A 25,398-nucleotide genomic window follows, 5' to 3' on the forward strand; every position below is an offset into this window, starting at 1 on the left:
AGGGATTTTCTTAAAATTTTTCAGATAATGAGAAAGAGAATAGAATTTAGGCCAGGCGCCAAGGCCTCGAGGTGTACAGAAGCATCCCCGGTCTCAGGGCCCATGAAATCAGGATGATTTTAGGGAGGATGGTGGAATGAGGAGAGTGTGACCTTTGGCCTCCTTTCTTTCCCTTTTCTTTTCATGGGTCAGGTGTGCTCTATCGGAAGGCTTCCCCTTTCTGTTGGACAGAGTCCTGGAAGAAGAAATGAGCGCTGCTGAGAAAGATGCTCCACAAGCAGGAAGGAGTCACTATTTTCAGGAGCATGATCCCCAGAAGCATGAGAAATCCAGATGCCGTGGCTTTACACAGGATGCTGGAGTTTCTTTCCTCTAGATCTGGGAACTTGGCATCGGTGTTCTGTAATGCCCATAGCTGATTTTGAGGTGAGTCCACTTGATAACCTGTCTGCGTGTCATGCTCATTACACTGCAATTCACACACACGTCACACCGAAACCCTCTGAATGAGCATATTTATGTGCTTGAACAGTGTTGCGCCCAAGATTCTGTGATTCTACAGAGTCCTGAGTTCTGTCTTGGACATCTCTACTCTTGGGTAGGTCAACTTTGATCACTGTACCTAATTATAAATGTACCATTAAATCTAATCAGCAAATACACTAAAGGAAGGGGCCATTCTCCACAATTGTTTCACTCTAGTTGGTCAACTTTAATAACTGTACCTAAGAAGAAATGGATCTGTGATGATTCCACATCAAAGAACCTGTTGATTTTTTGTCATTTGAATGAATTATGTTAACATTTAAATAGAGTTTAAAACCCCAGATTTCCCATGAAATCTAATCAGCCATGAAATCTAATCAGCAGATACAAAAAAGGAAGGGGCCATTCTCCAAAATCGTTTCCACTGAAACACCACCACCAATAAACAAGTCTCATTGCAGGAAAGGGATCCTGCTTCCAAGATCCAGTTTGCACAGTTGGACGATTGACCCAGAATCTCCCCTAATGCCATTTTTTTACACCCCAAGTGAGATTTATTTCTGGGTATTCTAATTTTATTTCAGCTGAATATACACATTCCTGTGTTTCAATTTCTTTCAAACACCTTTTAATAATGAAGTACCTTGCTGCTTCACCCCTTATATAACTAATGCCCACCCACTGGTTCCACTACATTTACCCATCAATTACCCAATTTACCAATGAAATGTCAGCAGTCAATTAAGTTTTGTGTCTTAGGTTGTATCTTTTTGCATTCCTCAGGGAATTTAATGGACACAGCTTAAATTGTGATTATAGAACAACTGAATCAGATTTACTAATCAGTGTTATGGACAAATATGATAGGAGTGGAACTGGGTTAGGACAGTGGCTACACATTTGCCTTACTTCATGTAAAACAATGCCAGTTAACAATTGTGTACATATTAAACAGTTTGTGTCTGTGTGTGTATTTGTATCTTTGTGTCTGGATGTGAGTGTGTGTGTGTGTGTGTGTTGAGAAGTACTTCCAAGCATGTGCATCTGGGAGATAAGATCATTCTTTCCATGATAGAACGACAAGAAGTTGGGACTACACTTTCTGATTTGAGAATGTGCAGCGATGTTATGTAATTAACACAGCATATTCTGTCTTAATTAAAATGGAGAGATCAATGGAGTCAAATTGACATTCCAGAGATAACCTTCCCATTTTTGACCGATTGATTCTATATCATGTTGCAATGATCTGGCTGTGGGGACAAGACAAGTCTTTGCGTGAAATGGTCTTGTGGAAGCAATATATGCAAATAATAAAACATCAAAAGGGACTATGCCTTCAATTTGCAGAAATATTCACTTAAGTTTGATGAAATTCTCAATGCCCAAAATAGACTGCAGAACACTTTCAAGAAAACATGCTATAACCCAGAGATTAATTGATGACATCCACCGAAGTTATGAGTGCAAGAAAAGAGAAATATTCATGGAATTTTATATCCAAGGGTTTCTTGTATATGACAGCATATTTTGAAAAGTCAAAATCAGAAAAACTTGACAAACAGGAAGATATCTAAGCTAAAACCTTTTGTTCATTAAAGGAGCGATGAGAGGCAGTTCCAAGATGGCCGAATAGGAACCGATCCAGCCTCCAGCTCCCAGCGTGAGCAACACAGGAGACAGGTGATTTCTGCATTTCCAACTGAGGTACCGGGTTCATCTCACTGGGGCTTGTTGGACAGTGGGGGCAGGACAGTGAATGCAGCACACAGAGCAACAACCAAAGCAGGGCAAGCCATCACCCCACCCAGGAAGTGCAAGGGGGAAGGGAATTCCCTTTCCTAGCCAAGGGAAACCGTGATACATAGCACCTGGAAAATTGGGTTACTCTCACCCTAACACTGTCCTTTATCAAGGGTCTCAGCTAACGTCACACTAGGAGATTATATCCCACATCTGGCTTGGAGAGTCCCACACCCACAGAGCCTCCCTCATTGCTAGCACAGTAGTCCAAGATCTAACTGCAAGGAGGCTGCAAGGCTGGGGGAGGGGCGCTCGCCATTGCTGAGGCTTGAGTAGGTAAACAAAGTGGTGGGGAAGCTCGAACTGGGTGGAGCCCACCACAGCTCAAAGAGGCCTGCCTGCCTCTGTAGACTCCACCTCTGGGGAGAGGGCATAGCCAAACAAAAGGCAGCAGAAACCTCTGCAGATTTAAATGTCCCTGTCTGACAGCTTTGAAGAGAGTAGTGGTTCTCCCAGCATGGAGTTTGAGATCTGAGAACAGACAGATTGCCTGCTCAAGTGGGTCTCTGACCCTGGAGTAGCCTAACTGGGAGACACCCCCACTAGGGTCAGATTGACACCTCACACCTCACACAACCAGGTACCCATCTGAGACGAAGCTTCCAGAGGAATAATCAGGCAGAAACATTTTCTGTTCAGCAATATTCACTCTTCTGCAGCTTCCGCTGCTGCCACCCAGGCAAACAGGGTCTGGAGTGGACCTTGAGCAAACTCCAACAGACCTGCAGTTGAGGGTCATGACTATTAGAAAGAAAGCTAACAAACAAACAGAAAGGACATCCACACCAAAACCCCATCTGTACATCAACATCATCAAAGACCAAAGGTAGATCAAACCACAAAGATGGGGAAAAAGAAGTGCAGAAAAACTGAAAATTCTAAAAATCTGAGCACCACTCCCCCTCCAAAGGAATGCAGCTCCTCTCCAGCAATGGAACAAAGCTGAACAGAGAATGACTTTGACGAGTTGAGAGAAGAAGGCTTCAGACGATCAAACTTCTCTGAGCTAAAGGAGGAAGTTTGAACCCATAGCAAAGAAGCTAAAAACCTTGAAAAAAGATTTCCTGAATGGCTAACTAGAATAACCAATGTAAAGAAGTCCTTAAATGACCTGAGAGAGCTGAAAACCATGACACGCGAACTACATGACATATGTGCAAGCTTCAGTAACCGACTCGGTCAACTGGAAGAAAGGGCGTCAGTGATTGAAGACCAAATGAATAAAATGAAGTGAGAAGAGAAGTTTAGAGAGAAAAGAGTAAAAAGAAATGAACAAAGCCTCCAAGAAATATGGGAATGTGGGAAAAGGCAAAATCTACGTCTGATTTGTGAACCTGAAAGTGAGGGGGAGAATGGAACCAAGTTGGAAAACATTCTGCAGGATATCATCCAGGAGAACTCTCCCAATCTAGCAAGGCAGGCTGACATTCAAATTCAGGAAATACAGAGAATGCCACAAATATACTCCTCTAGAAGAGCAACTCCAAGACACATAATTGTCAGATTCACCAAAGTTGAAAGGAAGGAAAAAATGTTAAGGGCAGCCAGAAAGAAAGGTCGGGTTACCCACAAAGGGAAGCCCATTAGACTAACAGTGGATCTCTCGGCAGAAACTCTACAAGCCAGAAGGGAGGGGTGGGGCAATATTCAACATTCTTAAAGAAAAGAATTTTCAACCCAGAATTTCATATCCAGCCAAATTAAGTTTCATAAGTGAGGGAGAAATAAAATCCTTACAGACAAGCAAACGCTGAGAGATTTTGTCACCACCAGGCCTGCCCTACAAGAGCTCTTGAAGGAAGCACTAAAGATGGAAATGAACAACCGGTACCAGCCACTGCAAAAACATGCCAAAATGTAAAGACCATCAATGCTAGGAAGAAACTGCATCAACTAATGAGCAAAATAACCAGCCAACATCATAATGACAGGATCAAGTTCACATGTAACAATATTAACCTAAATGTAAATGGGCTAAATGTTCCAATTAAAAGACACAGACTGGCAAGTTGGATAAAGAGTCAGGAGCTCTTGTAGGGCAGGCCTGGTGGTGACAAGACCCATCAGTTTGCTGTATTCAGGAGACCCATCTCACGTGCAGAGACACACATAGGCTCAAAATAAAGGGATGGAGGAAGATCTACCAAGCAAATGGAAAACAAAAAATGGCAGGGGGTGCAATCCTAGTCGCTGATAAAACAGAGTTTAAACCAAGAAAGATCAAAAGAGACAAAGAAGGCCATTACACAATCGTGAAGGGATCAATTCAACAAGAAGAGCTAACTATCCTAAATATATATGCACCCAATTCAGGAGCACCCAGATTCATAAAGCAAGTCCTTAGAGACTTACAAAGAGACTTAGACTCCCACACAATGATAATGGGAGACTTTAATACCCCACTGTCAACATTAGACAGATCAATGAGACAGAAAGTTAAGGATGTACAGGAATTGAACCCAACTCTGCACCAAGCAGACCTAATAGACATCTACAGAACTCTCCACCCCAAACCAACAGAATATACATTCTTCTCAACACCACATCACACTTATTCCAAAATTGACCACATAGTTGGAAGTAAAGCACTCCTCAGGAAATATAAAAGAACAGAAACTATAACAAACTGTCTCTCAGACCACAGTGCAATCAAACAAGAACTCAGGATTAAGAAACTCAATCAAAACCGCTCAACTACATGGAAACTAAACAACCTGCTCCTGAATGACTACTGGTTACATAACGAAATGAAGGCAGAAATAAAGATGTTCTTTGAAACCAACGAGAACAAAGATACATCATACCAGAATCTCTGGACACATTTAAAGCAGTGTGTAGAGCAAAATTTATACCAATAAATGCCCACAAGAGAAAGCAGGAAAGATCTAAAATTGACATCCTAATATCACAACTAAAAGAACTAGAGAAGCAAGAGCAAACACATTCAAAAGCTAGCAGAAGGTAAGAAATAACTAAGATCAGAGCAGAACTGAAGGAGACAGAGACACAAAAAACCCTCCAAAAAGTCAATGAATCCAGAAGCTGGTTTTTTGAAAAGATTAACAAAATTGATAGACAGCTAGCAAGACTAATAAAGAAGAAAAGAGAGAAGAATCAAATAGATGCAATAAAAAATGATAAAGGGGATATCACCACTGACCCCACAGAAATACAAAGTACCATCAGAGAATACTAAAAACACCTCTACATAAATAAGCTAGAAAGCCTAGAGTAAATGGATAAATTCCTGGACACATACATTCTCCCAAGACTAAACCAGGAAGAAGTTGAATCCCTGAATAGACCAATAACAGGCTCTGAAATTGAGGCAATAATTAATAGCCTACCAACCAAAAAAGTCCAGGACTAGAAAGATTCATAGCCGAATTGTACCAGAGGTACAAGGAGGAGCTGGTACCATTTCTTCTGAAAGTATTCTAATCAATAGAAAAAGAGGGAATCCTCCCTAACTCATTTTATAAGACCAACATCATCCTCATACCAAAGCCTGGCAGAGGCACAACAACAACAAAAAAAGAGAATTTTAGACCAATATCCCTGATGAACATCCATGCAAAAATCCTCAATAAAATACTGGTAAACCAAATCCACAGCACTTCAAAAAGCTTGTCCACCATGATCAAGTGGGCTTCATCCCTGGGATGCAAGACTGGTTCAACATACACAAATCAATAAACGTAATCCAGCATATAAACAGAACCAAAGACAAAAACCACACGATTATCTCAATAGATGCAGAAAAGGCCTTTGACAAAATTCAACAGCTCTTCATGCTAAAAACTTAATAAATTCAGAATTGATGGAACCTATCTCAAAATAAAAACAGCTATTCATGACAAACCCACAGCCTATATCATATTGAATAGGCAAAAACTGGAAGCATTCCCCTTGAAAGCTAGCACAAGACAGGGATGCCCTCTGTCACCACTCCTATTCAACATAGTGTTGAACTTCTGGCCAGGGCAACCAGGCAAGAGAAAGAAATAAAGGGTATTCAATTAGGAAAAGAGGAAGTCAAATTGTCCCTGTTTGCAGATGACATGATTGTATATTTAGAAAACCTCATCCTCTCAGCCCAAAATCTCCTTAAGCTGATAAGCAACTTCAGCAAAGTCTCAGGATACAAAATCAATTTGCAAAAATCACAAGCATTCTTATACACCAATGACAGACAAACAGAGAACCAAATCATAAGTGAACTCCCATTCACAATTGCTTCAAAGAGAATAAAATATCTAGGAATCCAACTTACAAGGGATGTGAAGGACCTCTTCAAGGAGAACTACAAACCACTTCTCAATGAAATAAAAGAGGACAGAAACAAATGGGAGAACATTCCATACATGCCATGCTCATGGATAGGAAGAATCAATATAGTGAAAGTGGCCATACTGTGCAAGGTAATTTATAGATTCAATGTCATCCCCATTAAGCTACCAGTGACTTTCTTCACAGAATTGGAAAAAACTACTTTAAAGTTCATATGGAACCAAAAAAGAGCCCGCATTGCCAAGACAATCCTAAGTTAAAAGAACAAAGCTGGAGTCATCACACTACCTGACTTCAAACTATACTACAAGGCTATGGTAACCAAAACAGCATGGTACTGGTACCAAAACAGAGCTATAGACCAATGGAACAGAACAGAGCCGTCAGAAATAATACCACACTTCTACAACTATCTGATCTTTGACAAACCTGACAACAACAAGAAATGGAGAAAGGATTCCCTATTTAATAAATACTGCTGGGAAAACTGGCTAGCCATAAGTAGAAAGCTGAAACTGTATCCTTTCCTTACACCTTATACAAAAATTAATTCAAGATGGATTAGAGACTTAAATGTTAGACCTAAAACCATAAAAACCCTAGAAGAAAACCTAGGCGATACCATTCAGGACACAAGCGTGGGCAAGGACTTCATGTCGAAAACAACAAAAGCAATAGCAACAAAAGCCAAAATTGACAAATGGGATCTAATTAAACTAAAGAGCTTCTGCACAGCAGAAGAAACTACCATCAGAATAAACAGGCAACCTACAGAATGGGAGAAAAATTTTGCAATCTACTCATCTGACAAAGGGCTAATATCCGGAACCTACAAAGAACTCAAAGAAATTTACAAGAAAAAAACAAAAACAGAAACAATCCCATCAAAAAATGGGCAAAGGATATGAACAGACACTTCTCAAAAGAAGACATTTATGCCGTCAACAGACACATGAAAAAATGCTCATCATCACTAGCCATCAAAGAAATGCAAATCAAGACCACAATGAGATACCGTCTCACACCCTTTAGAATGGTGATCATTAAAAAGTCAGGAAACAACAGGTGCTGGAGAGGATGTGGAGAAATAGGAACACTTTTACACTGTTGGTAGAACCGTCAACTAGTTCAACCATTGTGGAAAACAGCATGGCAATTCCTTAAGGATCTAGAACTAGAAATACCATTTGACCCAGACATCCCATTACTGGCTATATCCCCAAAGGATTATAAATCATGCTGCTATAAAGACACATGCACACATATGTTTATTGCATCACTATTCACAACAGTAAAGACTTGGAACCAACCCAAATGTTCATCAATGATAGACTGGATTAAGAAAATGTGGGCACATATACACCATGGAATACTATGCAGCCATAAAAGAGGATGAGTTCATGTCCTTTGTAGGGACATGGATGCAGCTGAAAACCATCATTCTCAGCAAACTACTGCAAGAACAGAAAACCAAACACCACATGTTCTCACTCATGGATGGGAATTGAACAATGAGAACACCTGGACACAGGAAGGGGAATATCACACACCAGGGCCTGTTGTGGGGTGGGGGAAGGAGGGAAGGATAGCATTAGGAGATACACCTAATGTATATGACGAGTTAATGGGTGCAGCACACCAACATGGCACATGTATACATATGTAACAAACCTGCACTTTGTGCATATATTCCCTAGAATATAAACTATAATAAAATAAAATAATAAAATAAAAAAGGGACGATGAAAATAAATGAAATGTAACACACAGCATGTGAGATAATGTTTTAATACATATCTAAAAATGCCTTAAAATTCAATAGAAATTAAATAAAATCTTCTAAAACTTGACAAAAGGAAACAACAAAAATTACAGACTGGAAAAGCCTGGCTGACTGGAGTGATGTCCTGTCTCAAGAAAGAACAAACAAACACACAAACAAGCAAAGGATTCTGAAAGCAGAGAATCAAACAGATATTTGTACACCGTTCTTCCTTCTTCCTACTAGCACTCTTCATAGTAGGAAAAGGCAAAAACAACCCAAATGTGTCACGAATTGCTTCATCAGTTTTTTAGGATCTGAAATACTGCCTCAATTTTCAGTTACTCATTGTGGGGTGGACCTGCAGTTACCACATTTGGTCCAAAATTTTATGCTGATGAAGGTAGACCTGTCCTGCATTTTCAGAGGGACAGAATTCTGGTGTTTCTCCAGGTTCCTTGGCTTACCAGGAATGAAGATCCGGGAAGAATGTGCGTGTGTGTGTATGTATGTATGTATGTCCATAAGTATTTCCTGTTTTTAAATTTAAAAAATACGGGATACATGTGCAGAACGTACAGGTTTGTTATGTAGGTATCCTTTGCCATGATGGTTTGTTGCACCTATTGACTCATCCTCTAAGTTCTCTTCCCTCATCCCCAGTCCTCAGCGGGCTGTGTTGTGTGTTGTTCCCCTCACTGTGTCCTTGTTTTCTCAATGTTCAACTTTCACTTATTAGTGAGAACATGCGGTGTTTGATTTTTTTGTTACTGTGTTAGTTTGCTCAGTATGATGGCTTCATCCATGTGCCTGCAAAAGACATGATCTCATTCCTTTTTATGACTGCATAGTATTTTATGGTGTATAGGTACCACATTTTCTTTATCCAGTCTAGCACTGAAGCGCATTTGGGTTGGTTTCATGTCTTTGCTATTGTATATAGTGCTGCAATAAACTTACATGTGCATGTGTCTTTATAGTGGAATGATTTATATTCCTTTGGGTATATAGCCACTAATGGGATTACTGGGTCAAATGGTGTTTCTGGTTCTAGATCCTTGAGGAATCACCATACTGTCTTCTACAATGGTTGAACTAATTTACAGTTTCCCCAACAGTGTAAGAGCGTTCCTCTTTCTTCTCAGCCTCACCAGCATCTATTGTTTCTCAACTTTTTAATAATCACCATTCTGATGGGTGTGAGATGGTATCTCATTGTAGTTTTGATTTTCACTTCTCTGATGATCAGTATTGTTGAGCTTTTAAAAAATATATTTGTTGGTTAGATAAATGTCTTCTTTTGATAAGTTTCTGTTCATATCCTTTGCTCACTTTTGATGGGGTTTTTTGTTTTTTTTGCTTGTAAATATGTTTAAGTTCCTTGTCAATTTTTGTGTCAGATGGGCAGGTTGCAATAATTTTCTCCAATCCTGTAGGTTGATTGCTCATGCTGATGATAGTTTCTTTGCTGTGCAGAAGGTCTTTAGTTTAATTAGATCCGATTTGTCAATTTTGGCTTTTGTTGCAATTGCTTTTGACATTTTTGTCATGAAATCTTTGTCCTTGCCTGTGTCCTGAATGATATTGCCTAGGTTTTCTTCTAGGGTTTTTATGGTTTTGGATTTTACATTTAAATCTTTAATCCAGCTTGAGTTAATTATTGTATAAGGTGTAAGGAAGGGGTCAAGTTTTGGTTTTCTGTATATGGCAAGCCAGTTTTCCCAACATCATTTAGTGAATAGGAGATCCTTTCTCCCTTGCTTGTTTTTGTCAGGTTTGTCAAAGATCAGGTGGTCATAGATGTGTGGTGTTATTTCTGAGGTCTTTGCTCTGCTCCATTGGTCTATATGTCTGTTTGGCAGCAGTAGCCTGCTGTTTTGGTACCATAGCCTTCTAGTACAGTTTGAAGTTAGTGTAATGCCTCCAGCTTTGTTATTTTTGTTTATGATTGTCTTGGCTATATTGGGTATTCTTTGATTCCATATGACATTTCAAATAGTTCTTTCTAATTCTGTGAAAAATGTCAACGGTATTTTGATGGGTATAGCATTGAATCTATAATGTTTGGGCAGTATGGCCATTTTCACAATATTGATTCTTCCTATTCATGAGGATGGAATGTTTTTCCATTCGTCTGTATCCTCTCTTATTACCTTGAGCAGTGGTTTGCCGTTGTCCTTGAAGAGGTCCTTCACATCCGTTGTACTCCTAGTTGTATTCCTAGGTATTTTACTCTCTTTGTAGCAATTGTGAATGGGAGTTCATTCTTGATTTGGCTCTCTGCTTGACTATTGTTGGTGTAATGGAATGCTTGTGATTTTTGCACAATGATTTTGTATCTTGAGACCTTGGTGAAGTTGCTTATCAGTTCAAGAAGTTTTTCAGTTGAGATGATGGGGTTTTCTAAATAGGAAGTCATGTCATCTGAAAACAGAGACAAGTTGACTTTCTCTCTTCCTATTGGAATACCCTTTATTTCTTTCTATTGCCTGATTGCCCTGGCGAGAACTTCCAATACTATGTTGAATAGAAGTGGTTACAGAGGGCTTCCTTGTCTTGTACCGGTTTTCAAATGGAATGCTTCCAGCATTTGCCTATTCTTTATGATATTGGCTGTATGAAATAGCTCTTATTATTTTAAGGTATGTTCCATCAATACGTAGTTTATTGAGAGTTTTTAACAGGAAGGGATGTTGAATTTTATCAGAGGCATTTTTGCGTGTATCAAAATAATTGTCTGGTGTTTGCCTTTGGTTCTGTTTATGTGATCAATTACATTTATTGATTTGTGTATGTTGAATCAGCCTTTCACCCCAAAGATGCAGCCCACTTGATCGTGGTGGATAAGGTTTTTGATGTGCTGCTGGATTCGGTTTGCCAGTATTTTATTGAGAATTTTTGCATTGATGTTCATCAGGGATAATGGCCTGAATTGAGCAGGTGTGTGTGTGTGTGTGCTTTTACCTCGGTTTGCCAGTAGGTTGATGTGTGTGTGTGATGTGTGTGTGTGTGTGTGTGTGTGTGTGTGTGTGTGTGTGAGAATGTGTGATAGAGAGCCAAATTAGGGCAGAGGAGGCTCCCCGGCCTGTCATGACATTGAATGTTCTGAATTCAAGATGCTCTAATGGACTGTGTCAGTTGGCCTTCAGCCAGGAGGTGGTGCTTGCAAAAGACCGCCAGCTGTGGTGGTAGTGGTGAGATTTGGACTTGCCTTATGTTACCCATGGGAGGTACTCTGGTGTCTCAGGGAACGGGTAGAGCCAAAGGGCTTCTAAAAGTTTCTTCTGTTATTTGTGTTAATCTACCAGGGTAGGTGGTTGAGCAAAACCAAGTGGGAACTAGGTCAGGTAAAGTGATGCTCTGGCTCTCTATGTGTGGGACAAGCAGTGGCTCCAGTGGGAATTGGAAGGCAGTTCTTAGGCCACTGGGGTAATTTTCCAGAGAGAAGTGAAGCTGTTTCTGCCTGTGTACAAGGAGAGTCCATATGAAGAATGGGGAGTAGCAGCTTGGCAGTAAGCCCCATCCAGCTCCCACACCCTTGGCGAGGCAGGTCTCACACCCACAGTGTTCCACTGGGAGTAGTTAGCTAAGTTTCAAGAAGTCTAAACTCAGAGCTCAAAACTGACCCATACCATAAGCCTCTCCTATTGAGACAGTAACTGCAACCTTCAGGCCAAACCCCTCCTGATCCACCTGCAGAGCAGGGGCATCCAGCTCCCGTGCTTGCTGCTGCATCACACGTCCCACTCACCTCTCAGTTCTGGCCTGGGGAGTTTGTCCCCACAGAAAATTATATCAAACATTTCAGTTGGGAGGTTCTCTCAACCTGTGACCACCATTTGAGTTAGCTGGCAGACTTCTGGGAGGTCCTCTCTGAGGTAGAATCAGAAATGGCTTCCCTCCATCCTGCCAGAAACTGGGAACGTGCTGGAGACTCAAAGCACATCCCAATGCCACTCCTCATATACTCATCACTCTTCACTGAATCAACTCCAGCCCTGAGTACGATTAAGGCCTTCCCCCATGGCCTAGATTGATAGGTTTCCCAATGGAAGTGTATATCTTACAGTCAGTTTATCCCCATCTCACACCCTGGAAACTCAAAATTTTCTGCCTAGCTTATGGTGTAAGCTGCATCCTGCTGCTTCTTTCAAATGGTCTGTGGCTTATTTCAATTTTCCTGTTAAGTTCCTGTGTTGCTTCTTGAAAGAAAGTTCAGTGTGAATCTCTACACACCATTTTGTCTTTCCAAGTGCAAGAGGCAGGCTAACAATGCCTTCAATCCACCATCTTGGAAAACAAAAGTAACAGTTTTCTCATTTTTAAAGGTTTTGTTAAGATCTGTTAATGACTCACAAAGAAATAGTATTGGGTATATTTGAAATTAGTATTTATTCATTTATGTTGATAAGTGAAAACACAAGATGGTTATCAAGATGGAAGTACTTAATATGTATATTTCAATATTCTTAGATGCAAATAACTTCACTTTTGATGTATTTTTATTTTACATCAGTTTCATTTCAACTTAGGTTTAAGGGGTTCTTGATAATCTGACATGATAAGTGGTGTTGGAATTGGCATTAAAATCCACCATGCTCTACAGCACTTCATCCTTCTTCGGCAGGCACCAATTTGATCTTCTACTACTTTGCAGACATCTCTTCTGCAAACACCAGACAAATTGAGACAATGACCTTCAGCAGCAGCCAAACCACCTCTTACTGCAGGAAAGAAGATCCAGTGAGATAGTCCACCAATGGAATGTAAATCCATAAACACTCTTAAGTAACAGAATAAATTTAGTATGAGCATTTCTATGTGGGAGCTTTTGAAATGGTTGCTGCTCATATGTCAGTGACATATGCAGATTAAGAAAGGTAGTAGTTCCGATCCTGGTTTGGCACAACAGTCACGGTATTTTTGGTGGGGGAAAAGGGATGTGGGAGGGGATGGTACATCTTCATCTTTTCCTCTGGGTTTTCTCTCAGAAATGGCTGTTGCTTACTGCGGGGCAAAAATGCCAGTGTCTTCTGCCAGAGAGGGTTACTGAGGGCCATAGTGGTTCCACCTTGTGGCTGATACTGATAGTCCCTTTCTGCTTTTTTCGTTCCTAGCCAGAAAAGATGTTTCTGCTGTCTCAGGTATGCCGATTTCAGGAGTTGTTTTTTCTATATGGCTATTCGTTTTTGTTTTTTTTTTTTTCTTTCTCTCTCTCTCTCTCTCTTTTTTTTTTTTTTGGCTTCACTGTGTTGCTGTAGTTTCTTAAGTGGTCCCTTGAACCCTCCCAGTGCTATTTTGGTTTGTACATAGCTATCTATAAATTTTTTCTTGGGGGAAGTGTAGAGTTAAAGGCTGGTATGTCCTGCTTTTGCTCCCCGGAGTGATTGTATTCCCCCAAGCTAATATTTCAGGCTTTCAATTTATTCGTGCTTTCATCTGTTCAAACAAGTGGAAATTACTTTTTCTCTCCACATTTAGATTTGCTCTCTCTACTTTAATTGCTAATAGTGTCTTAGTCATAGGATAGATTAGTTAGAAAAAAGTATATTTTTGACATTATAAATGATCCTTTCAATTTGTGTCTAAAACTGGAAAATATTAGAAAACTTGACATTTATTATTGTGTCCAGACCAGTATTTCCTCCAGATAACGTTTATTAAAACAAAGATAATTTAATGAAGATCTCTCTAATGGTAAAGCTGGTGGCTTTGTGCTATTATAATATCCTTAAAGTGACAGTCTGGTGGAAAGACCAACTAAAGCAAGGGTTAGGAGAAAAACAGTTATTACTTTCATTTTGGTCTCACTCTGCATTAAGAGTTTTCATTGTGTCAAAGATTTATTATTCATTAAGTAGCCTAATGTTCATTTAATAATAAATGGATCCTATTAAATATGATTTTAAAAATTATAATCACATTACTTTTATTCACATCTGTCTACTGATGCCATTCACAGATGAGAATGGTATAACATTATTTTATTTTTTTCATTTTGCCACATCTTTATTTACTTAGGTTTATGCTGTATCGAACAATGTATGTGTGGGAGTAATGGGTGATTCAGGAATGCATGAGGGGGAGGTTTAAGCTCTTTAACTTTGAACAATTAAAATTAGCAATATAATGTTGAAATACATGCATAACACTCAAGTGATACTTTCAAAATAGTGTATATTTCCTCTGTTTATTTGTAGCTTTTAAACCCAGCTAGAAGTATTCTATTTCTTTTAGGCACCATAAGTCTGAAAGTCTGTAGTGAAAGCTACGAGTAGTAAATGATGCTAATTCATGTACTCCCACCTGTGGAAGAATTGAATGTCTTAGATAAAAAAAGATGGTGCAATTGGTGTACCAAGTATCTTAGAATATAATTTGGTGGTGGTTTTTCTGTTTCTGTAGCAGAGTAACATATATACTATATCCAAGTCATCAAGTTATTTAAATATGCCTTTAAACAGGGAGAACTGAAAATAATACTGTGAATCCTGGTAAGCATTTAAAAATAATGAGGAGAATATTGCCTTTATGAAGTCAAAATTTATCTGAATACAACCCATATAGCAATTTCATAGCAAAACACTTCCTTTAATCCTATTTAAGTCAGAAGGAAAAGAATTCCCACTGTCAATGCTGTATTGATATAGTTCTAAAAGTTTTGAACAATGAAACATATTGTAAGAAGAGAAGTCAGAGGGGATTTGAGCCCATTGTTTTTCCTCTCCTTCTATACCTCCCAACATACCATTGGAATGTTGTAACATTTTGAAGAATCTATAGTAGTGTCGCAAATCATAGAATACTATGAATGCATCTGAATCTGAGATATCCCCAAAAGATACAAAATAGGTGTGACTAGAATGAAAGAAAGATTTAGGCTTTTGGCCATGACTGCAAGTGAGCTGCTCTCAAGTGACTGCTGCTATAGAACATATATATAGTAGAGGATCTCTTTGAAACATTTCTATCCCTGAAAATGGTTAGGCAAGTTCTGAAAATATCTCCTCTTTCAAACACAAAAATAGTCTGTGAACTGGAGCTTGAGCAGTGGGCACTTTGTATTGGATAACTGATGGAGGGGGGTGAGGGTTTCCCAGATCTTCTGGGAAGATCTGCTATGATCAGTAATGCTAATGATGGTACTACTGACTCTGGGGCCATCAGAAGTTCCAGTTTGTTAATGCTGAAACTTCTATATTGAGTTAAAGCATTGGGTCGGCTTCACAGAGGAAGTCTGGATAATAGCATTCTCATTTCAGACCATAAAATGATGTCAGGTTAAGGATGAACAATGAGTTCAGTATTAAAAATGATCAGGTAAGCAAGACACCATGAATAAAAGTTAATGAAATGAATAGCATATCTAGACCCTTTAAAACTAGATGTATTGAAATCGTCAATGTGGAGAAATAATTAAGCAGGTATGTATCAATTGTTTAAAGAAACAATCTACTATTACAAAGATGTAAAAACAATAGTAAAACAATATAGATGATAGAAAAAACGGGCAGGTCTGGCTGGGCGTGGTGGCTCATGCCTGTAATCCCCACTACCAAGAGATCCGCAGCAAATAAAATTTCAAAGGCTACATATCAGAAAGAAAGAATTTAACCCAAAAGCTGATATTAGAGTCAACTTGGAATTCCATAAATATCACTGAACTGATGATAATAGTAACACTTTCTGACACGTGGGGATTCTGAAAAGAAGTGAACTTTTACTTTTGTTTAGAATTTAGAAAGTTATAGAAAAATGCTCTTGCCCTGACAAAGAGAATAAGTTGGATAAACTATAGATCATAGATTTCATTTTAAAACACAGAACTGAGGTCTCAAAAAAAGCTAATTAACTTAAATTCAGAGTGATGAAGCCCTGCTGAAAAAAGAACGGATCCACAGATGCTTTGTGCCTAGCTGAGTTGCAGCAGCAGAAGCAGGAGGAAGCTGCCCTTGGTGGAGATAACAAGGAAACAAGTGAATCTCCAGCAAATGTTGAAAGGCTGAGTGTGGGCTTGTGATAGTTTAGCATCATCAGTAGGGGCCCAAACACACTCACTCTCACTCACTCTCCCTCACTAATCTTTCTTTCTTTCTTTTTTCTTTCTTTCTTTTTTCTTTCTTTCTTTTTTCTTTCTTTCTTTTTTCTTTCTTTCTTTCTTTTTTCTTTCTTTCTTTCTTTCTTTCTTTCTTTCTTTCTTTCTTTCTTTCTTTCTTTCTTCTTTCTTTCTTTCTTTTCTTTCTTTCTTTCTCTTTCTTTCTTTCTTTCTCTCTCTCTCCTTCCTTCCTTCCTTCCTTCCTTCCTTCCTTCCTTCCTTCCTTCCTTCCTTCCTTCCTTCCTTCCTTCCTTCCTCCCTCCCTCCCTCCCTTCCTTCCTGTCTGTCTCTCTCTCTCTCTCTCTCTCTTTCTTTCTTTGGAGTCTCACTCTGTCGCCTAGGCTGGAGTGCAATGGCGCGACCTTGTCTCACTGCAACCTCTGCAAATATAATAATAAATGCTGCTGAAATTCAATCCTGTCAGATCTAACTGCCTGCATATAAATTTCCAGGTCCCACAAAGACATCTCATTGAGGTCACATTCTGTTGTATTCTTACTTTGTATCTTGAGATGCCTTGGTGGGATATGGAAATTTATATGTAGGCAGTTTGATCTGACAGGATTGAATTTCAGCAGCATCCATTATTATATACACTCACTAGATCAAAAAACATGGATGGAATCTTATCAACAGGAGCTACTGCTAAATGAGTCTCTTTTCTATTTTTTCCTATTATTATCCTAGTGAAGCTGTAAATATTAGGTTCTTGAACTCACAGGACTGATTCTAGGATCTTGTCTGTCCAGGGATATAGCCTTCTAATCTGCAGAACCTTGTAGTAATCAGCTACCAACTTACCTGAGGATAAAAGAATTGAAAAAAGAAGGAGAATAAGAAGAAGCAAATGGAGTCTCATGGCTGAAGGGCCAGCATCAATGTAGGTTGAGCCTGGAGTCTCTGGACATCGTGGGTCTGGGCCTTTTTATGATGCTGTCTGAGTCTGTGATTTGTTCTTGGTTAGTAGAGCCTAACGAAAAGAGAATAACTAAATCTCCCACAAGAAACTTCCAGGGACACACAAGTACATAAATGTGGTGATATCTCAATGGATGAGAAAGCAGGTGAATGCTGTTTATTTCCAAAAGACTCAGGATGTCTTATTGTCACCTGCTTTCTTTATTATTTTCAACATACACATGCAATAGTCATTGCTCTTACTTTAAGTATAAAGTATTGTTTGCCAGGCAATATAGTAGGAACTGAAGTAAAATTGTTATACAAAAACTGTACGTAATTAATGGATATAGTTTGGCAAATTTGCACATAGATATTACTCTTGTTACCACAACCAATATCCAGGTAATAATATATCCATCACCTCCAAGTGTTTCCTACGTCCCTTTATTGTTGTTGTTGTTGTCAGAACCCCTAAGATCGACCCTTTTAACAAATTGTTAAATACAAAATACCTCAGTAATAACTATAGGTACTATGTTTTAGAGCCTATCTTTGTAATTGACTCATTTTGCATAGCTTTAACCCTTGAACAATAACTCCCCATATTGCTCTTTCCCACTCAATAAAATACCAAACTTTTTAAAAGCACATTCTATGTAATCCACTTTATGAAGCTTTTTCTAACATTCTTTTGTCTGCTCCCCCTCAGTAAAGGGAACAACTAATATAACAATTACCTATTTTGGATTTTTGTGTCTCTTACATATATTCCTGCATGAACCCATGTAACACTTTATCTCCCATTATCTTAATATGAAGTAAAATAAAACTTGAAATGATTTTAAAAATGAAATCACAGAAGGGCTTTGTAAAAGTATGATGTACCATTGCTTAGTTGTAAGAATTCAAGTGACATTAGGGGTTTTAAAACATCTTTTGTTTTGATTTGTTCTTTGCTTGTAAACCTTGTGTCTTGCATATTGTGGGCACAGTGTCTTTCCCAGCTATTTGCTTGGGGAAGATCAGTTAGAGTTACAATGAACATCAAAGGCTATCTTGTCTAGTGACTTACCTTCCAGATGAGGAAATGAGCTGAGGGAAAGGAAGAAACTTGCCCAAGATCACCCAGTGATCAAGTGAGGAAGGTGATAGGGACAGCACTAACGCTTGGTATTCTGAGCCTCATTCTAGTTTCCACTCTTGCCCCTTCTCTGTTTCCTCCTCTCTTCCCCAGCCTTCTAAAGAAAACTTTGCAGTTCTGCTGCAATGTCTACCTAAGGACATCCTGAGGAGACCCCACTTTTCATTAGACTGCTTTTTTAAGCACTGTCCTGAATTTTCTTCTTCAGTCTTGTTGTATCCCATTTTTGGCGATAAGTAATGCTTCTGCTGTGCTGTTCTATCCAATTAGTTTTTTACTATTTTCATTGAGTGAAAATTAAAACAACAAAAAACATGAGTTTATCTAAATTTGAAAGTTTTAAAACTTGATTAAAATTTCCTGGAGATATGGATGTAAGACATATATTTTAAAATATTTTTCATTTTCAAAATTAAAAATCAAACCTATATATTTAGCCAGGGTGACTACTTGATAACTACTAATCAGATAGGTCTTCAGTAATGCCACAAGGTTAATACACTTATAAATCAATTCCCTGGTGTTTTGTGCTACTGAGTTAATACAATTTGATACGGTATCACCTTTAACCAGGCTTTGAGGAGTCACACAAAGGAACAGCACAACAGAACCATAGGGTAGGATGTGTGGGAAAACCGAGATGTAAAACACAGCCTTGACTCTGACATTTACTCCACTGTTGGGAAAAGTACTTCAATTCCCAGGGCCTTAATATTTTCCTGTATAAAACAGGAAAAATAGAGCCATCTTTAACGTTTTGTCAAATCTTGTTGCTGAGTGATTTTATAGTGTCTGCAGCTATCCTCTCTGCTAATCACAACAAGGTTAACTAACTGTTCTTTTGTTTAGGTAAAGATATTTCTGCATTTGTTTACAAATACTTATTCTTCCCTTCCCAAGAAAGGAAACATTTTAAAGATAATTTATAAGATGTTCAGAGTCTCTTACATATCAACCCTTCACAATGTGGTAGAGTAGCTTAACCCCGTCCCTAAGAGTATAGATTCAGATCAGCCTGTTTGTAATTAACCCCCAAACCTATGTGGAGTGTGGTATAGATAATATATTTCAAATACATGAAAAGGCGCATGTGCACACACACACACACACGCACGCACGCACACACACAGACAGTATTACTAAGGCAGAGGTGCAGATGAAAATATTGGATAGACAGCTCAAAACTCTTAGTACTAAAATAATCCTAATAATAACTTTCCTTCCAAAGTCATCACCGACAATCAGATCTCTTAAAGGTTGGTGCCTTAGGTTTTTGAACTTTGTGTAACTTTTGGCTTTCTTATTTGGTTGTATGCTATTTATCTCATAGAAAGAATCTTCTTCTTCATCCTATGCCAGTGCTGTATTGTAGGGGCTTGTGAACGTTTTTCTGGTCTATAGCCATCCAGGTTACTGGCCTCTGGCTTCTTAGGAGCAAGGCCATCACATGCTTTTGTTCTTTGCTTGCTTCCTTGTAAGGGCCCGACATACTTAACAAATATTTGATCAACTGAACTCATTTTCCACCTCCGTTCTCTCCCACTTCAATCTCTCCCTTTTACTTCTTCCAGATTAGTTTTCCTACAGCAAAATGAGAATTGTCGAAAAACTTCCCTTCATCTTTACAACTTGAAGGATTCATTACCCTAAGCAGTCTTTCGAAACTGACTATCACAGACTAGATAAAAAGTCTGGGTTCACCAAGAATAGGCATGTGTGCCATTATATTTTCTGTTGAAAGCTTTGGAAAGTGTCTTTTAGCAAACAACATAAAGCATAGAATTTAACCGTTCCTGACAATATAAAAGGATCATCCACATTCTCACATGTCCATGGCTACTTTCCCACTCCTTCCCCAACCTTGAAATCCTGAATTCAAAAGAAAACATAAGAAAATAGTATGCCTCATGTAAGGCAACAGGTTGCTTAATCTTTCTTGCCTATACACATTCAAGAGCTCCAGAAAAATTTCTGAGCTACTTAGGATGTCTGATCCTCTTCTTGGGTAAAAGCAGTAAGTCCTACATGTAGTCACCAAAATCATGTCTGTTCAAGGGGTCTTATACCTGTGATTCATGATTGCATGCTAAATGTAGAAGGATATGCTCTGTTGCAGGGCCATGTCTGGTCATTGTTTAAGTTCTACTTTGGAGGACTAGTTGCTGAGAAAGAAGAGGGAATGATAATATTAGAAATTGGAATAAAACTTAAGGGGAAAAATCAAGTACAAGGGACCAACAGTACTGAGGGGCAATAGGTTGAAGATTTCTTCGATTATTGTAATATTTTCAAGGAGACCCCCATGAATCCTTCCTGGCTGACCCCAACATAGCTTTGGCATAGCCCTTATGCCAAGTGTCTTAGGCTAACTAGCTTTTCCTAAAGAAAATAGAGGAGTTATGGAGAACAATATTTAGTAGAATAATGCCTGATTCTCTTGCTTTTGAGGTCTAGTAACTGCTAGTAAACTTGCCTAATTAACTCACATTAAGAGGTAGAGTAATGAGGGTTTCAAGTACTTGAACCACCACTGACTTCATTTCACGTGAGAGTTCTTATGGAGAGCTAATGAACTATGAGGCTACAGGTCTCTCGGCCAATAAGTCTTCTAGATTTCCTGTGACTCCGTTTTCTGGTCATAGGTGATTTTGCTTTTGCTTTGAGTATTATAGCACCATAAGGTGTCAGACACTCTGCTCTTACCAAGGCTTACACAAAGTTTATCTTGTTATTTGGTAGAGTTTTGCCCATTCAAAAAAAAGAGAGAGAGAGAATGATAAAGAGGAGGACAGCAATCCTCACTGCTGAAGGAAGAAGAAAGCTTGCCTTTATTTCCAGTAGGCAGAAAAAACTTCCGTCTGTAGCTCTCTAGCACCAGTGGAATGTCTTTGTTTGGATAATAAATGTCCTTCCATACCTCATTAGGCATATTCACAGACAGAGATGTATTATGCACGCAAAATCACCTTCATGGGATGACTGAAAGTCCATGTTTTATTGGACACTAAGTTCATTAGAAAGATGTGGGTGCACAGTTTTGACCAGAAAACCTTGTTAAATGGGAACATAAGCTACAAATATTTTGGCAAAAGGTTAAGGTTTATGAACAACCAACCATTTATATTAAGTTACAATTAATTAGGCCATGTTGAGAAACCATTTGGTTTAGTTAATGATTAGACATTTTGTTAGTGAACACTTCCCAGACTTTACTAGCCCTGCTAATCCCTGCTTTGCTCCTGGTCTGAACCCCCACAGTGCCTTGTTTATGGTACAGTGCCTACTGCTTGTATGCTAGATTAGTGAATGTCTATTTGCCTCCTCTACTACTGTGTGAGCTTCTTGTTTGCCAGGACAGGGCTATATTCCTCAGAGCTGAGGAGAGAGTTGAATCATGTGGTCATTTATTCTCAAATCCTCTTCAACAAGTGAAGCGAAACAGGACAGTGAAAGGCCACTGCACATGCAAGCAGGAGGTCTGGATTTGAGTTCTGAATCTCTAGATCTGTTACTAACTGGAGGTGTGGATAGAGTCAGGAAAATTTTCTTCCTTAAGTCTTGATAGCACCTATGTAGGTCCAGATCTGTTGGGATTCTCAATAATTACTGTGCATAAAATCAACTGAAAGTTATTTTGCAGTGCAGATTCTTAGCCCCATTCTATGAAATGTTTACTGTTTTATAAATTGATAAATAATTTTTATTAGACAATGTAAATTTCCTTACTTGCACCAGCATACAAAAATATTGAATAATATTAGCAGCAGAATCTTTCAACAAAACAACTATGTATAGCTATTAAACCACTTTGTTTCACTGCTTTTTATTTTCTTTTATTTATCACCATTGTTTTATTTATAAACATTGTTTCTGCTCATAAGGAGTATGTATTCTCTACATGTTTATAAAATTAATGCCTGAATGAAGTTGCTTAAACAAGACAGAAGTTGATTTCTTTGTCACTTAAAATTAACCTGTAGTTACACCATTCAGGGCTAGTACAGATACTTTCTAATATCATTAGGGATGCAGGTCCCTTCCAGGTATCTGCTCTGCTATACTTTAGAAAATACCCTAGATTGGCTGCTAAATTCCCACCTATTATTTCTGAATTCTAGACAGCAGGAAGAAAAAAGGTGTGGGAGAAGGGCAAAGGAACATCTACCCTTCCTTTTTAAATTTTTTAACCAACCTCCCTTAAAAACACTTTGTTGAGATATGATTACATTCAAAAAGCTGTACCTATTTAATGTGTATATCTCAGTGAGTTTGAGGATAAGGATACATTGTGAAAGCATCACTACTATCAAGATTATAAACATAGTCATCACCTCCTGAAGTTCTCCCTCCCATTCTAATTATTATTTCTATTAGTAAGAACAATTAACATAAAATTCACCCTCCTATTATATTTTAAGTATGCAATACAGCATTCATAACTATAAGCACTATGCTGTAGATTAGACCTCCTGAACTTATTTATGTTTGTATATCTAAAACTTTGTACTATAATCACACCTACTCATTTGCCTGCACCAGAGCTCCTGGCAACCTCCAGTCAACTCTCTGCTTCTGAGTTTATTTGAGATTTCAAATACAAGTGAAATCATACAATATTTGTCATTCTGTGTTTGGTTTATTTCACATGACTTCATGCCCTTCAGATCCACCGATGCTGTCACAAATGACAGGGTTTCATTATTATATAATACTGAATAATATTCCATTGTGCGTACATATATATATAAAACGTTAATTCATCCGTCCGTGAATGAATGATAACATGTGTGTCTTCTTCATATATCTTGATTATTGTGAACAGAGCTGAAAGGAACATATGAGTGCAGATATCTCTTTCACATAATGATTTCAATGACTTCATATATATATTATATGTTATATATATATATAAAAAAAAATGGGATTGCTGGAACAAAATGGTATTTTTATTGTTAATTTTTTGAGAAACCTCCATACTATTTTCCAAGATGGCCATACTAATTTACATTCCCACCACCAGTATACAAAGGCTCCCTTTTCTCCACATCCTTACCAACACTTGTTATCATCCATCTTTTTGATAATAGTTATTCTAACAGGTGTGAGGTGATATTTCATGGTAGTTTTCATTTGCATTCCCGTGATGACTAGAGAGGGTAAGAATTGTTTATATATATATATCGTCCATTTGTATCTCTTCTTTTGAGAAATTCCTACTCATATCTGTTAGTTCATTTTAGTTTTTTAATTTTAATTTTATACACAGAGGATACATGTGCAGGTTTGTTCCATGGATGTCTTGTGTGACGCTGAGGTTTAGAGTATGAATGATCTCATCACACACATAGTGAACATAATACCCAATAGACAGTTTTTAAGGCCTTGTACCCAACCCTCCCTCCTCCCTCTAAGAATCTCCGGTGTCTATTGTTTCCATATAAGTGAGAGCTAAGCAATGTATAACCCAATGTTTAGCTCTCACTTATAACGGTGAATATGTAGTATTTGGTTTTCTGTTCCTGCACACAATACCACACTGGGCTAATTTTTGTATTTTTGGTAAAGACGGAGTAGCTTCAGCATGTTGGCCAGTCTGGTCTCAAAATCCTGAGCTCATGTGATCCACCCACCTCACAAAGTGCTGGCATAACAGGCATGAGCCACTGTACCTGGCTTTTCTGAATTTTTTTTAGCTTATATTAGGTTTGTCTCTTCTAGAATTTTGTGCACATTTATTTATATTATAGGACACTTTTTAGCTTAGCTTTCCCCACTCAGGGTGAGAAAGATTATATTGATCCAAGATGTTGATTAATAGAGTTGATCATCCCCCTTTATTGCCCAATATTACTCTATAATATGCGTATAATTTGTTTATCGATTTCCTCTCGGTAGACATTTGAGTTGTTCCCAGATTTTAGCTATTGTTAATAGAACTCAAGGACATTTTTTAAAATAAAAAAATTCAATCCAAAATGTCCTTTCCTTTTGACTCTCCAATATTGTGTCAGGGTTACATTTTTGTTGTCATGAAAATCCAATTACATTGAACAAGATGTGTTTCCAGAATCAAGATTCAGTATATGTGTGGTCTAGCTGTGTCCCAAGAATGTAGCCCTTATTAGTTTTATTAAGCATTTTCCTATATAAATTGAAATCAAGTAGAAGATGCATTTTTCCACAGTAGGAGACATAGAACAGTTTAGGACTTTGGAGAGATAGCAACTTGCTGCTTGCCTGTGCAACCCACCTCAAAAGATACAACTCCTCCAACTTTTGGTTTCTGGTGACTTGTCCAAACAATTAGATGTGAACTGACCTTATTCCTTACAATACTACAAGTCGGTCTTCTGCACCTGGCCAAATACAGTATAAAATTGATGGGCATACGTTTCTTTTGTTTTCATGCTTTCTATTTAAAGCTATTCTCTTTGGCTGGGCACTATGGCTCATGCTTATAATCCCAGCACTTTGGAAGGTCGAGGTGCAGGGATCACTTGAGACCAGGGGTTTGAGACCAGCCTGGCCAACATAATGAAAGCCGTCTTTCTGAAAAATACAGAAGTTTTCTGGGCATGGTGGCACATGCCTGTAATCCCAGCTACTCAGGAGGCTGAGGCAGGAGAATCGCTTGAACCCAGGAGGCAGAGGTTGCAGTGAGCTGAGATTGCGCCTCTGCATTCCATCCTGGGTGATAGAATTAACCTTCATCTCAAAAAAACAAAAAGCTAATCTGTACTTTTCTTTTGGTGCATAACTATTGTGGGTATGTGAATGTGTATCTGTAGCACCTAGAATAGTGCCTAGCCCATCACTTGTGTTGAAAATTGAGAAAACCTTCTTAATATAACTTTTCCACACTCTAGTTCTGAATTTAAAGACAGAAAAAGATAGGTTAGCAAATATACGTATCAGTTATTT

The 25,398-nt window shown here is 38.5% G+C and overlaps 1 long non-coding RNA gene across 2 annotated transcripts in view; it reads left to right on the forward strand.

Moving 5' to 3' along the window:
• The first annotated feature begins 380 nt into the window (after nt 1-380).
• The window catches only part of LOC139357747 (uncharacterized), a 35,195-nt gene continuing 10,177 nt past the window's right edge, over nt 381-25,398 (forward strand). For both annotated transcript variants that reach the window (XR_011611341.1, XR_011611342.1), the window contains exons 1-2: nt 381-426; nt 2,088-2,193. This is a non-coding gene — a long non-coding RNA (uncharacterized lncRNA). The remainder of the gene's footprint in view (nt 427-2,087; nt 2,194-25,398) is intronic.

This window comes from Macaca nemestrina, chromosome 13, assembly GCF_043159975.1.
Source record: "Macaca nemestrina isolate mMacNem1 chromosome 13, mMacNem.hap1, whole genome shotgun sequence".
NCBI lineage: Eukaryota > Metazoa > Chordata > Mammalia > Primates > Cercopithecidae > Macaca > Macaca nemestrina.